The following is a 14,336-nucleotide window of genomic DNA, read 5'->3' as shown; positions in this document are numbered from 1 at the left end:
GGGTCAGAGACTCAGATATTCAGAAGACAGCTTTCCGTACGAGATACGGTCATTATGAGTTTTTGGTAATGCCATTTGGGCTTACCAATGCTCCAGCGGTGTTTATGGACTTGATGAACCGCATCTTTCTGGAGTATCTGTATCAGTTTTTTATCATTTTCATTGATGACATATTTGTCTACTCGCATTCCGAGGAGGAGCATGCACAGCATCTTCGTATAGTCTTGGAGACTCTTAGACGACATCAGCTATATGCGAAGTTCAGCAAGTGTGCATTCTGGTTATCCTCAGTCAGTTTTCTGGGACAAGTGGTCTCGACCAGAGGTATTTCAGTAGACCCTCAGAAGATCAAGGCTGTCACCAGTTGGGAGCAGCTGAAGTCAGTACAGGAGATCCACAGTTTTCTGGGATTGGCCAGATATTACCGACGTTTTGTCGAGGGTTTCTCGCGTATAGCTATGCCGATGACACGTCTTACCAGGAAAGGCGTGAAATTCACGTGGTCCGAGGATTGCGAGACCAGCTTTCAGGAGCTGAAGCGGAGATTAGTGTCGGCTCCAGTTTTGATTTTACCTTCTGGAGAGGACGGATTTGTGCTCTATACCGACGCGTCACTTCAGGGTTCGGGCGCTGTTCTGATGCAGTACGGCAGGGTAGTCTCCTATGCTTCTCGACAGTTGAAGGAGCATGAGAAGAACTTGTTGGGTTCTTCGAGCCGCGAAAACCGCTTTTTCGCGTCGCGGAAACCCCGAAGGACCCAAAGCCGTAGATCCGTGCAAAGATTCGTATAAAAATTCGAAAAACTATTTCTTGTACGAGTTCAAAAACTGATCTACTACTTAGATCTATGAGGAAAAAGTGTTTACCCTTGATGCAATGCCCTTCGCGTTCCCGCTCGTCCAAATGATGCCGGATCTCAAGACCGTCAAGCGCCGGTCCTCTAGAAGTATGCACACGGACACACTAGTTGGAGATGACCAAAAACCAAGGTGTGCTAGCACCTATGTGGTTCGGCCAAGGGAGGAGAGGGAGAGGGAGAGCTTGAGAGGGAGAAGGAGGAAGATGCACACAAGTGAATGAAAAATGAATTTTTTTTCTCACCCAAAAACCAAGTGGCCTGCCACATTTCAAAATTCACATTAATTGCATTAATTGCAATTAATATGAAACCATAAAATCACATTAATTGCATTAATTGCAATTAATATGAAACCATTAAGAGAGTGACTTTGTTACTTCCATGAGGTGGCACCCATGATGATGTGGAACATCATTATTGGTCCACCTAATGTCAACTCACCAATGAGGTGGCAAAAAGGTCAAGTCAAAATTGACCTTTGGTCTTCCTTCTCAAGTCAAGTCAAACTTGACTCCATCTCTACCATGGTGGATCTAATCCAACCATTTGATTCGAGCCAACTTAATATAATGAATCTAATTCATTAAATTAAATTGATTCAATGAGTCAAAATCTAAATTAGACTCATTTAACACATGAATTAACTTGAGTCGAACTCAAGTTAGCCCAATTAGGATTACTCTTAATCCAATTTGATTCATCAAATGAATCTAATCCTCTTGGTTCATCATATGAACCTAATCTCCACCTAATTGTCCTAAGTGTGTGACCCTATAGGTTCTTGTAACGTTGGCAATGCCCTAAACCCATTTAGGAGCATAAGTAATGAGCGGTATCTAGCAACACATCATTACTACCCAAGTTACAAGAATGTCGAGATCCGACATCACCTTGTGACTACCAATTGTGACTACTCACAAAATAATGACAAGTGTCCTTCTATCCTAGACATCTAGATTGATCAATATGAGACATAGACCGTGTCATCCTCTAATCAATCTAAATCTTGAACTCCAAGTTAGACTCACTCGATCAAATGAGCTCAACATCTAATGTTGACTCATTTGGGCATGGCCATGCACTTAGTGGTCTCACTCTATCAAGAATACCGATGTCGCTCCCGTCATATGGGAGGGATAGATCCCATCTACATCACTCACATCCCTCTGCATAATTCGTTACATACCCAGTAATCGCCTTTATAGTCCACCCAGTTACGGGTGACGTTTGACGAAACTAAAGTACATAACTCCTTATGTAGAGATCCATGGTGACTTCAGGTCTAAGGACTAATAGTCATACTAATAGCCACATGAGAAAGTATATGACACTCATATAACGATCCATGATACTTTCTCATGGCGGGTCATTCAATATACATTCTCTAATGCATACCCATGTGTCAACTTGATATCTCTATATCCATGACTTGTGAGATCAAGTCATAGAGCTGACCTACATGCTAGTCTTATTGTATTAACATTGTCCCTGAATGCTAATACTGACTAGGAATGATTTAGAGTAGTGTTCCCTATATCATCTCACTATCGATTCAACTAATCGATTGATATAGGTATGAACCTTCTACTCAAGGACGCTATTATACTTAGTCTATTTGGCACTAATATAAATAAGTATAATAACCAAACAAATGCCTTTATTAATATACAAGAATATGATATACATGAGTCCATACAATCATCAAATGATTGGCTCTAGGGCTCTAACTAACAATCTCCCACTAGCACTAGTGCCAATCAGTATAGGCTCTAAGGCCTAAAGACCTAGTGTGACCATCATGCTTCCTCTGTGCCAAAGCCTTGGTCAAGGGATCTGCGATGTTAGCCTCTGTAGGTACTCTGCAAATCTTCACATCTCCTCTATCGATAAACTCTCAAATGAGATGGAATCGCCGTAGTATATGCTTGGTCCGCTGGTGTGAGCGAGGTTCCTTCGCCTGCGCTATAGCTCCATTGTTGTCACAATAGAACTCAACTAGGTCAGCGATGCTAGGAACCAGCCCAAGTTCAGTAATGAACTTGCGGATCCAAACTGCCTCTTTTGCTGCCTCTGATGCAGCAATATACTCGGCTTCTGTTGTAGAATCAGCTACTGTATCCTGCTTCGAACTCTTCGATGGCACACACCATTAATGCAAAATCCGAACCACATTGCGATCGGTAATCATCACGATCGGTGCGAAAGCATCACTGTAACCCTTTACTAGGCTCATCATTGCCTCCATATATCATGAAATATTCTTTAGTCCTTCGTAAGTACTTAAGAATATTCTTGACCGCTATCCGTGACTTTCACGGATCGATGGTATCTGCCGTCATGCTCAAAGCATACGAGACATCGGGTTGAGTAATTACAAAGATGGCGTACATGATCGATCCTATGGGTGAGGCATAAGGATCCGATCCATGCGGTCTCTCCTCTCTAGAAGAGGGACCTTGAGTCTTGAAAGACTCACACCATGTGACATCGGCAATCCCTTCTTGGTTACATGGCAAACCGAAGGAGTACCTTGTCAATATATGTACTCCGACTTAGGCCAAGCAATCTCTTAGATCTATCTCTATAGATCTGTATCCCAAGAATACGAGATGCCTCACCTAAGTCCTTCATTGAGAAGCAACTCCTAGCCATGTCTTGACAGAAGCATAGGGATGTCCTTCCCAATGAGTAGTATGTCATCCACATACTATGAGAAAGACAACTATGTCCCCTACAACCTTCTTGTAGACACAAGGCTCATCTTCGTTCTTGATGAAACCAAACTGTTTGATCGCATCATCGAATCGAAGATTCCAGCTCGAGAAGCTTGCTTTAGTCCATAAATGGACCTATGAACTTGCATACTCTACTAGTATCTTTGTGGATCTACAAAACCCTCGGGTTGTGTCATGTACACATCTTGGAGTAGGTTTCCATTCAGAAGCAGTTTTTGACATCCATCCGCCATATCTCATAGTCATGGTAGGCGCAATAGCAAGCATGATCCGAATGGACTTAAACATCGCCATCGGAGAAAAGGTTTCATCATAGTCAATATCATGAATCTGCTTTGAAACCTTTAGCTACCAGCGACCCTTATAGATAAGTCCATCCATGTCGGTCTTTCTCTTAAAGACCCACTTGCACCCAATGGATTTTACCCTTGGTGGATCAACCAAAGTCCATACTTGGTTGGTGTACATGGATTCTATCTCGGATCTCATGGCTTCTAGCCATTTCGAAATCTGGTCTCATCACGGCTTCTTGATAGGTGGTAGGCTCATCCTCTGAGCACAATGTCATCATGGTCGACAAGAAAATGAGTATCTCTCGGCGACGTACCCTATCGGACCTGCGAAGAGGTATCTCTACTTGAGCTGGTTGTTGTTCCTCAACTCCTTGTGGAATAACATCATCCACAACACTTTGTGGTTCCAGTTCAATTTCCATCGAACATCGATGCTATTGTTCACATCTTGAACTTCTTCAAGATCGAGCGTCCCCACTAGTCTTTCTAGAAACAAAATCCTTTCTAGAAAGACCCGTCTTCCACAACTACCTTGTCTTGATGGGAATGTAGAAATAATATCCCTTAGTTTCCTTGGGATATCAGATGAAATAGCACTTGTCGGATTGGGTCCTAACTTGTCGAGACTTGGCGTCTAACGTAAGCCTCACAACCCCAAATCCTCATGAAAGACACTGGCATCTCTCCCGGTCCATATCCTATATGGTGTCTTTATCACGGCCTTTGATGGAACTCGGTTGAGTATGAAAGCTGCCGTGTCTAGAGCATATCCCCATAGATATGTCGGAAGATCATGTGACTCATCATAGATCGTACCATATCTAATAAGTACGATTCCTCCTTTCGGATACACCATTCCACTGTGGTGTTCCAGGGAGGAGTGAGTTGAGATAAAATCCACACTCGCCTAAGTAGTCACGAAACTCATGGCTTAAGTATTCACCACCTCGATCTGATCAAGTACCTTAATACTCTTTCCAAGCTGGTTTCTGACTTCATTCTTGAATTCTTTGAACTTTTCAAAGTATTTTATATGTCATCAAGTACACATAACCGTATCTACTAAAATCATCAAAATGTGATGAAGTATCTATAACCGCCTCTAGCAAACATTGAAAGGGCCACATACATCACTATGTATGAGTCCTAACAAATCGATTGCTCTCTCGCTATGCCCACTAAAGGGGTCTTGGTCATCTTGCCTCGTAGGCATGACTCCATATCTCATATGATTCTAAATCAAATGAGTCCAAGAAACCATCCTTATGGAGTCGGGATAAGGGCTTGTCATTTATATGACCTGAGCAGAGGTATGTTTGGTTCATGTCATTTGACTTGAACCTCTTGGTACTAATGTTATAGATAGGGCTCTCAAGGTCTAGAATATAGAGTCCGTTTATTAGTGGTGCACTACAATAGAACATATCTTTCAAATAAGCAGAACAACATTTGTCTTTTATTATAAAAGTATCCTTTATTGTCTAAACAAGAAACTGAAACTATGTTCTTAGTAAGGCGAGGCACATAACAACAATCATCTAAATCTAGTACAAGCCCGAGGGCAGAGATAGAGTTCCAAGTTCTAGAATTGAACCCGTGCTCCATTGCCTACTCGTGGTCTATCTCACCCTTCGTCAATGCCCTGCTATTCCTCGGAGCTTGTACATTAGTACAAATGTGCGAAGCACATCCGGTATCTAATACCCACGATGAAGAAATAGAGAGGTTGACTTCTATAACATTTATACAAGTAGAAATCTTATTTCTCTTCTTCTTAAGATCTTCGGTATTCTTTAGAGTTCCTCTTCCAATGCCTTGCTTGTCCTTGATATAGGTGACAAAGATGTTCAACCATATCGTAGCGCTCATCAACTCATGTTGCTTCGAAGCTCGAGTTCATGGTTGCGAGCATAAGACAAGACACATCTAATCGTCATCTTGATGCTTCTTGTAAGCTTCTCGGTCTGCTCGCGTGGCAGTGGCAGGAGGAGCCTCCGGAATGGGCTGCTCCAGAACGTACAGTTTACGTTCTTGGGTGAGAACTATTCTCAGGTTCCTGTACCAGTCCAGGAAATTTGCTCCGTTGAGCTTGTCCTTCTTAAGGCGGATCGCAGAGAGAAAATGTTCGTATTTGACGTCATGGTTATCTACAACAGAAAAATTTGCAGAAATAAATATCATATTCTTTTAAAAATCATTTAATTAGGCCTTTTAATTAAATGATGCTCCCACTGAATTCTATAATTCTTGTGGGACAAGATCCACATCATACTAACCCTTGAGTTAGCTTTGGCTAATACGCCCAAGGCTTAGTATGATCGGTAGGTAACGATTACCAATTACATCTCTATGCAACTCTTGTTTATAGAATCAATATCCGCATTTATATTAAAACTCGAGTTAGCTTTGGCTAATACGCCCGAGAGTTAATATAGATGTGATTTTGACCTATCTTTCCAACTATTGGAAGAATGCCTATAGTTGACTCGATCCAACCGAGTAACTATGAATACTCAATCTAATTGAGTTTGTATTCACCCATGCGTTGATAGACGGGACCAAGATTGTCCCTCCGTACCCTACCAAGATAATATGTATTGCTCTGCTTTGGCAGATTCAACAATACATGTGATCGAGGTAGTGATAGGTATCATGGCACGCTTAGGCATTAGAGTTGAGTCGATTGAGATCTAATCTAATCGAGAAGGGATGCATCTTGTGCACGACTTAGATCTAATCTAATCGCAAGGGTGCATCATGTGCACGACTTAGATCTAATCTAATCGTTAGGCACTAATTAATTAACTACTTATTAAATATGCATCACATACACAAGCAATTAATTAATCTATTTGTGATTTAGTCATGGCCCTACTACGATCTTCTCAAGCCAATGAGAAGATCGATTGGTCAACCTAGGGTCAACAGCTTCTTCAAGCTCCTCCCTTTGACCACCTTGTGTTGCTCGTGCCCGTCTCGGAACTCCGTCTTGTGTGGACCCTCCACCGCTCCAATTTGTACATTACAATTTGAAACTCGAGTTACATTCGAGTCTAAATCTAATTTACAACAAGAAAATAAGAGAAGGCACGACGCGCAGGTCACGAATATAATACAACACTCGCAAACACATAATGGCACGTAGGCCGTATTATGAATTACAACACAACCCATCATATTGGGCCTTGGGCCATGACTATCCCCAATTAATATATATACTTCAAAATTATATCTTTTCATAATTTTCTATAATTTTAAAATTAATTTTACAATTTTACAAGTAAAATTTCCGGCGGTCTAGCGGTTTGGGCGCAATCGCGGAGCGGATCCCCTTGCGGGGGCAGCGCGCCTACCCGCGATCTAACCATCGCGAGGGTTCCTTCGATCAACAGCGCCTAAACCCGCTGTCCCAAAGCGATTTGGGCGAGACATTACCGTTTGGAAAAATCTTCCAGACGGGTTCGTTTTAGCGATTTCGGTTGCGATCGTGAGAAATCCCTTGCGGGGTTAGGGGCAGCGCCCCACCCACGATCTAACCATCGTGAGTTGCTCCGCGATCTAAAGGCACCCGAGTCCGCTGTCCCAAAAGATTTTGGGTCGAAACGACGTTTGGAAAATTCTTCCGATGGCGAAGCCTACAAGTGCCGAGACACTTGTGCTTCGCCTATAAGGAAAATTACCCATAAAAACATAAAATTGAATTTTACAGAAAATCACAGAAGTTTTTGTTTTCCAAAACCAAAAACTAACTCGTACAAGTCTTTGCGTGGCTCCGATACCCTTTGTTGGGTTCTTGAGCGAAAATCGCTTTAGCGTCGGAAACCCCAAGGACCAAAGCCGTAGATCCGTGCAAAGATTAGTATAAAAATTCGAAAAACTATTTCTTACGAGTTCAAAACTGATCTACTACTTAGATCTATGAGGAAAAGTGTTTACCCTTGATGCGATGCCCTTAGCGTTCCCGCTCGTCCAAATGATGCGGATCTCAAGACCGTCAGCGCGGTCCTCTCCACACGGACACACTAGATGGAGATGACCAAAACCAAGGTGTGCTAGCACCTATGTAGTTGACCAAGGGAGGAGAGGGAGAGGGAGAGCTTGAGAGGAGAAGGAGGAAGATGCACACAAGTGAATGAAAATGAATTTTTCTCACCCAAAAACCAAGTGGCACCACATTTCAAAATTCACATTAATTGCATTAATTGCAATTAATATGAAACCATAAAATCACATTAATTGCATTAATTGCAATTAATATGAAACCATTAAGAGAGTGGCTTTGTTACTTCCATGAGGTGGCACCCATGATGATGTGGAACATCATTATTGGTCCACCTAATGCCAACTCACCAATGAGGTGGCAAAAGGTCACGTCAAAACTGACCTTTGGCATTCCTCCTCAAGTCCCCACCAACCTGACTCCATCTCTACCATGGTGGATCTAATCCAACCATTTGATTCGAGCCAACTTAATATAATGAATCTAATTCATTAAATTAAATTGATTCAATGAGTCAAAATCTAAATTAGACTCATTTAACACATGAATCAACTTGAGTCGAACTCAAGTTAGCCCAATTAGGATTACTCTTAATCCAATTTGATTCATCAAATGAATCTAATCCTCTTGGTTCATCATATAAACCTAATCTCCACCTAATTGTCCTAAGTGTGTGACCCTATAGGTTCTTGTAACGTTGGCAATGCCCTAAACCCATTTAGGAGCATAAGTAATAAGCGGTATCTAGCAACACATCATTACTACCCAAGTTACAAGAATGTCGAGATCCGACATCACCTTGTGACTACCAATTGTGACTACTCACAAATTAATGACAAGTGTCCTTCTATCCTAGACATCTAGATTGATCAATATGAGACATAGACCGTGTCATCCTCTAATCAATCTAAATCTTGAACTCCAAGTTAGACTCACTCGATCAAATGAGCTCAACATCTAATGTTGACTCATTTGGGCATGGCCATGCGCTTAGTGGTCTCACTCTATCAAGAATAGCGATGTCGCTCCCGTCATATGGGAGGGATAGATCCCATCTACATCACTCACATCCCTCTGCATAATTCGTTACATACCCAGTAATCGCCTTTATAATCCACCCAGTTACGGGTGACGTTTGTGAAACTAAAGTACATAACTCCTTATGTAGGGATCCATGGTGACTTCAGGTCTAAGGACTAATAGTCATACTAATAGCCACATAAGAAAGTATATGACACTCATATAACGATCCATGATACTTTCTCATGGCGGGTCATTCAATATACATTCTCTAATGCATACCCATGTGTCAGCTTGATATCTCTATATCCATGACTTGTGAGATCAAGTCATCGAGCTGACCTACATGCTAGTCTTATTGTATTAACATTGTCCCTGAATGCTAATACTCGACTAGGAATGATTTAGAGTAGTGTTCCCTATATCATCTCACTATCGATTCAACTAATCGATTGATATAGGTATGAACCTTCTACTCAAGGACGCTATTATACTTAGTCTATTTGGCACTAATATAAATAAGTATAATAACCAAACAAATGCCTTTATTAATATACAAGAATATGATATACATGAGTCCATACAATCATCAAATGATTGGCTCTAGGGCTCTAACTAACAGAACTACCCAGTTCATGATATGGAGTTAGCTGCCATCATCTTTGCTCTGAAGCTTTGGCGAAATCATTTATATGACATTACATTTGAGATTCTCACTGATCATAAGAGTCTCAAATATATTTTTACGCAGAAGGAGCTTAATCTCCGACAGAGGAGATGGATGGAGTTCCTGAAGGACTACGATTGTACCATTAGCTACCACCCGGGGAAAACTAATGTGGTTGTAGATGCACTCAACAGGAAGTCCAGAGGGACTTTGGCTTGCCACCGAGTTTCAGTTACAGACTTGGTTCAGGGTTTCTCCGAGTTAGACCTTGAGGAGCAGGGACATACAGAGCAGGGTATACTGGTTACTATGGTTGCTCAGTCGTCGATCAGGACAAGGATCCGAGAGGCCCAGGCTGGTGATCAACATTTGCAGTTCATTAGCAGTCAGATAGCTTCTGGGCAGTAGGCCGAGTTCACACGAGACGAGGAGGGTATTATATACTTCCGAGGCAGATTATGCGTACCTCAGTCTCATCCGGTCTTACAGGAGCTACTTCAGGAGGCTCATCCCTCTCGGTTTGCGATCCACCCAGGCGGGACTCGCATGTATCAAGATTTGAGGTGTTCCTACTGGTGGAATGGTATGAAGAAAGACATCGTGAAATTTGTAGCTAGATGTCTTGTCTGTCAGTAGGTGAAGGCTGAGCATCAGAGACCTGCCGGATTACTTCAGCGGATTCCTATTCCCGAGTGGAAATGGGAACATATTACTATAGACTTTGTGGTGGAATTGCCGAGGACACGACGAGTTGGCGACAAAATCGACTTGCTCCTTCTTGCTCCACGTGTTTTCTTCTTTATCTTTCAGCGCTGCATATCCATATTTCATTATTAAAAGTATATCAAATTCAGTTTTAAAGAATACCTCCATTTTTCGCTTCTATGTAGCAAAATCTCCGTCGAACTTTGGGGGATGAATGTTCGCGCCGACCATTGTTCTGATCTTTGTGCTTCAGATGGCGGTTAGTCCCTCTGAGGTTGTTGGGCTCTGATAACACTTGTTGGAGCAGCGGGGACCGGCAAGAGGGGAGTGAATTACCTGCAAATAAAAGCTATACCCTCCTCAACCAATTTAAACTCAAATAGATGCAATAGTTATAAATTTAAACAAAACTAAACTATGAACAGAAAAGAAGGACTCAGCTATTTACTTGGTTACAACCAAGAAGGTTGTTAATCCAAGGCAGTAATAAAACGCTATGAATGATCTCCTTCTCTGAAGGCGGAGAAGCCTTTTACACACTTGGAAGCACAGAACTATTGCTAGAATGAAAGTACAGAAATTGTAGTTCGATTTTCGTTATTTTCTAAAGCTGCCCGAGACCCTCCTTTATATAGGGGTTCTAGAGCTTATCGGATGACCTGATCTTCAGGATCAGGTTTTGACTCGAGAGGGATCGATTGACCGATCCCCATGTTTGGTCGACCGAATCTACTGTACCTACCCAGTCATCCATCCAGGTGCAGTCTCTGTGGATCCAGCTTTAGTTCGGTCGACCGATCCTTATGTTCAGTCAACCAATCGGCCAACAGTCTCCAGCTGAGTTGGCCCGATCAAAATGCTCGACTGAGTATCTGGATAAACTTGGGTTCGGTCGACCGATCATGAGGTTCGGTCGACCGATCACTTCACCGCTGGCTGATGTGATGCTAACGTGTCACCAACGGCTATGCTCTGATGCAAAGGGGTTCGGTCGACCGATCAGGGTGTTCGGTCGACCGAACCATTGACAAGTCAACTTCCAATTGACTTGTTCTGGTTCGGCTTCCTTGGGTGATTTTGGCCATCCGAAATAGGGCTCACCCGAACCCAGTTCCCGGCCTTCTCCTCGAGCAGTCTTCCGTCCCGGCTTTACATCCCTCGAACACCGCGCATGTTCTGCACGCCCACCGGGTGTACTCTTCCGCAGCTCTCTCGTCCTTCGGACGCACCGAGCCCATCGGCTCCCTTCTCATGCCGTCCTTCTCGCTAACTGCGTCTTCTACTCGACTTCCTGCGCTCCTAAGCTCCTGCACACTTAGATTGGTACTGACGACCTAACCAGGACCTAACCTATACTTGGTTGATCACATCAAAACTACCACGGGGTTCAACATGGTTGTCAGGGTTTTCTGCTATCTTTGATTGGTACTAACGACAGCAGTAGTTCGCAGCTCTCCGATGTGCCAGTAGTCCGAGAATATCCAGATATATTTCCAGAGGGGCTACCAGGTTTGCCTCCCAGGAGGCAAGTGAAGTTCTCTATTGAGTTGATTCCGGGGACCCCGCCGGCATCGAAAGCTCCTTATCGTATGACACCAAAAGAGTTGAACGAGCTGAAGGTTCAACTCCAGGAGCTTTTAGACATGGGATTTATTCGCCCTAGTGTTTCTCTAAGGGGTTCTCCGGTGTTATTTGTCAAGAAGAAGGATGGTACACTGAGATTATGCATTGACTATAGACAGCTGAATGCAATGACCATCAGAAATAAGTACCCCTTACCACGGATCGAGGATTTATTTGATCAGCTCAGAGGTACATCAGTGTATTCTAAGATTGATCTATGATCCGGGTATCATCAGCTGAGAGTCAAAGAATCTGATATTCAGAAGACAGCTTTCCGTACCAGATACGGTCATTATGAGTTTTTGGTAATGCCATTTGGGCTTACCAATGCTCCAGCGGTATTTATGGATCTGATGAATCGCGTCTTTCTGGAGTATCTTGATCAGTTTGTTATCGTTTTCATCGATGACATATTGGTTTACTCGTGTTCCAAGGAGGAACATGCACAGCATCTTCGCACAGTCTTGGAGACTCTTCGACGACATCAGCTGTACGCAAAGTTCAGCAAGTGTGCGTTCTGGTTATCCTCAGTCAGTTTTCTGGGACATGTGGTCTCAAGCAGAGGTATTTCAGTAGACCCTTAGAAGATCGAGGTTGTCACCAGTTGGGAGCAGCCGAAATCAGTACAGGAGATCCGTAGTTTTCTGGGATTAGCAGGATATTACAGATGGTTCATTGAGGGTTTCTCGTGTATTGCTATGCCGCTGACACACCTTACCAGGAAAGGCGTGAAGTTCACGTGGTTCGAGAATTGCGAGACCAGCTTTCAGGAGCTGAAGCGGAGATTAGTGTCAGCTCCGATTTTGGTTTTACCTTCTGGAGAGGATGGATTTGTATTCTACACCGATGCGTCTCTTCAGGGTTTGGGTGCTGTTCTGATGCAGCACGGCAGGGTAGTCTCCTATGCTTCTCGACAGTTAAAGGAGCATGAGAAGAACTACCCAGTTCATGATTTGGAGTTAGCTGCCATCATCTTTGCTCTAAAGCTTTGGCGGCATCATTTATATGACATTACATTTGAGATTCTTACTGATCATAAGAGTCTCAAATATATTTTCACCCAGAAGGAACTTAATCTCCAACAGAGGAGATGGATGGAGTTCCTGAAGGATTACGATTGTACCATTAGCTATCACCCGGGGAAAGCTAATGTGGTTGTCGATGCACTCAGCAGGAAGTCCAGAGGGACTTTGGCTTGCCACCGAGTTTCAGTTACAGACTTGGTTCAGGGTTTCTCCGAGTTAGACCTTGAGGAGCAGGGACCGACAGAGCAGGATATTCTGGTTACCATGGTTGCTCAGTCGTCAATCAGGACAAGGATCCGAGAGGCCCAGGATAGTGATCAGCATTTGCAGTTCATTGGCAGCCAGATATCTTCCGGGCAGCAGACCGAGTTCACACGAGATGGGGAGGGTATTATATACTTTTGAGGCAGGTTATGCATACCTTAGTCTCATCCGGTCTTACAAGAGCTAATTCAGGAGGCTCATCGCTCTCGATTTGCGATCCACCCAGGCGGGACCCACATGTATCGAGATTGAAGGCGTTCCTACTGGTGGAACGGTATAAAGAAAGACATCATGGAATTTGTAGTTAGATGTCTTGTCTGTCAGCAGGTGAAGGCTGAGTACCAGAGACCTGCCGGTTTACTTCAACGGATTCCTATTCTCGAGTGGAAATGGGAACACATTACCATAGACTTTGTGGTGGGTTTACCGAGGACACGATGAGGCCATGACTCGATTTGGGTAATCATTGATCGATTAACCAAATCTGCGCACTTCTTAGCGGTCTGGAGGATTGATCCCCTGGATCGATTGGCAGATCTGTATTGCCGGGAGATCATCAGATTACATGGTGTCTTGACTATTATTTCAGATAGAGACCCCCGGTTCACATCTCGTTTCTGGCAGAGTCTACAGCAGGCCTTGGGCACGCAGCTTCGTTTCAGTACAGCTTTCCATCCACGGACAGATAGACAGTCAGAGCGGATCATTCAGACTCTAGAGGACTTGCTGAGATCATGTGTATTGGATTTTGGAGGTAGTTGGGAGGACCATTTGCCATTAGTAGAGTTCGCCTACAACAACAGCTTTCATTCGGCTATTCAGATGGCACCGTTTGAAGCGTTGTATGGTAGGCCTTGTCAGACATCCACCCTCTAGGATGAGGTTGGGGAGGCCCAGCTGTTGAGACCTCATAGAGCTCAGAATGAGGCAGAGTTGGTCCGTACTATCAAACGGAGGATGTTGGAGGCGCAGGACCGCCAGAAGAGTTATGCAGATCGGAGACGCAGACCCCTGGAGTTCTCTACAGGCGACCATGTATTTCTGCGAGTTTCACCCATGAAAGGGGTGAAGAGATTTGGCTTCAGAGGTAAGCTAGCTCCGCGATACATTGGCCCTTTCCAGATCTTGGAGAGGTTTGGAGCAGT

Source organism: Zingiber officinale, chromosome 10B, assembly GCF_018446385.1.
Source record: "Zingiber officinale cultivar Zhangliang chromosome 10B, Zo_v1.1, whole genome shotgun sequence".
NCBI lineage: Eukaryota > Viridiplantae > Streptophyta > Magnoliopsida > Zingiberales > Zingiberaceae > Zingiber > Zingiber officinale.
The sequence above is the reverse complement of the archived record's forward strand: the minus strand, read 5'-3'. Positions refer to the sequence as shown.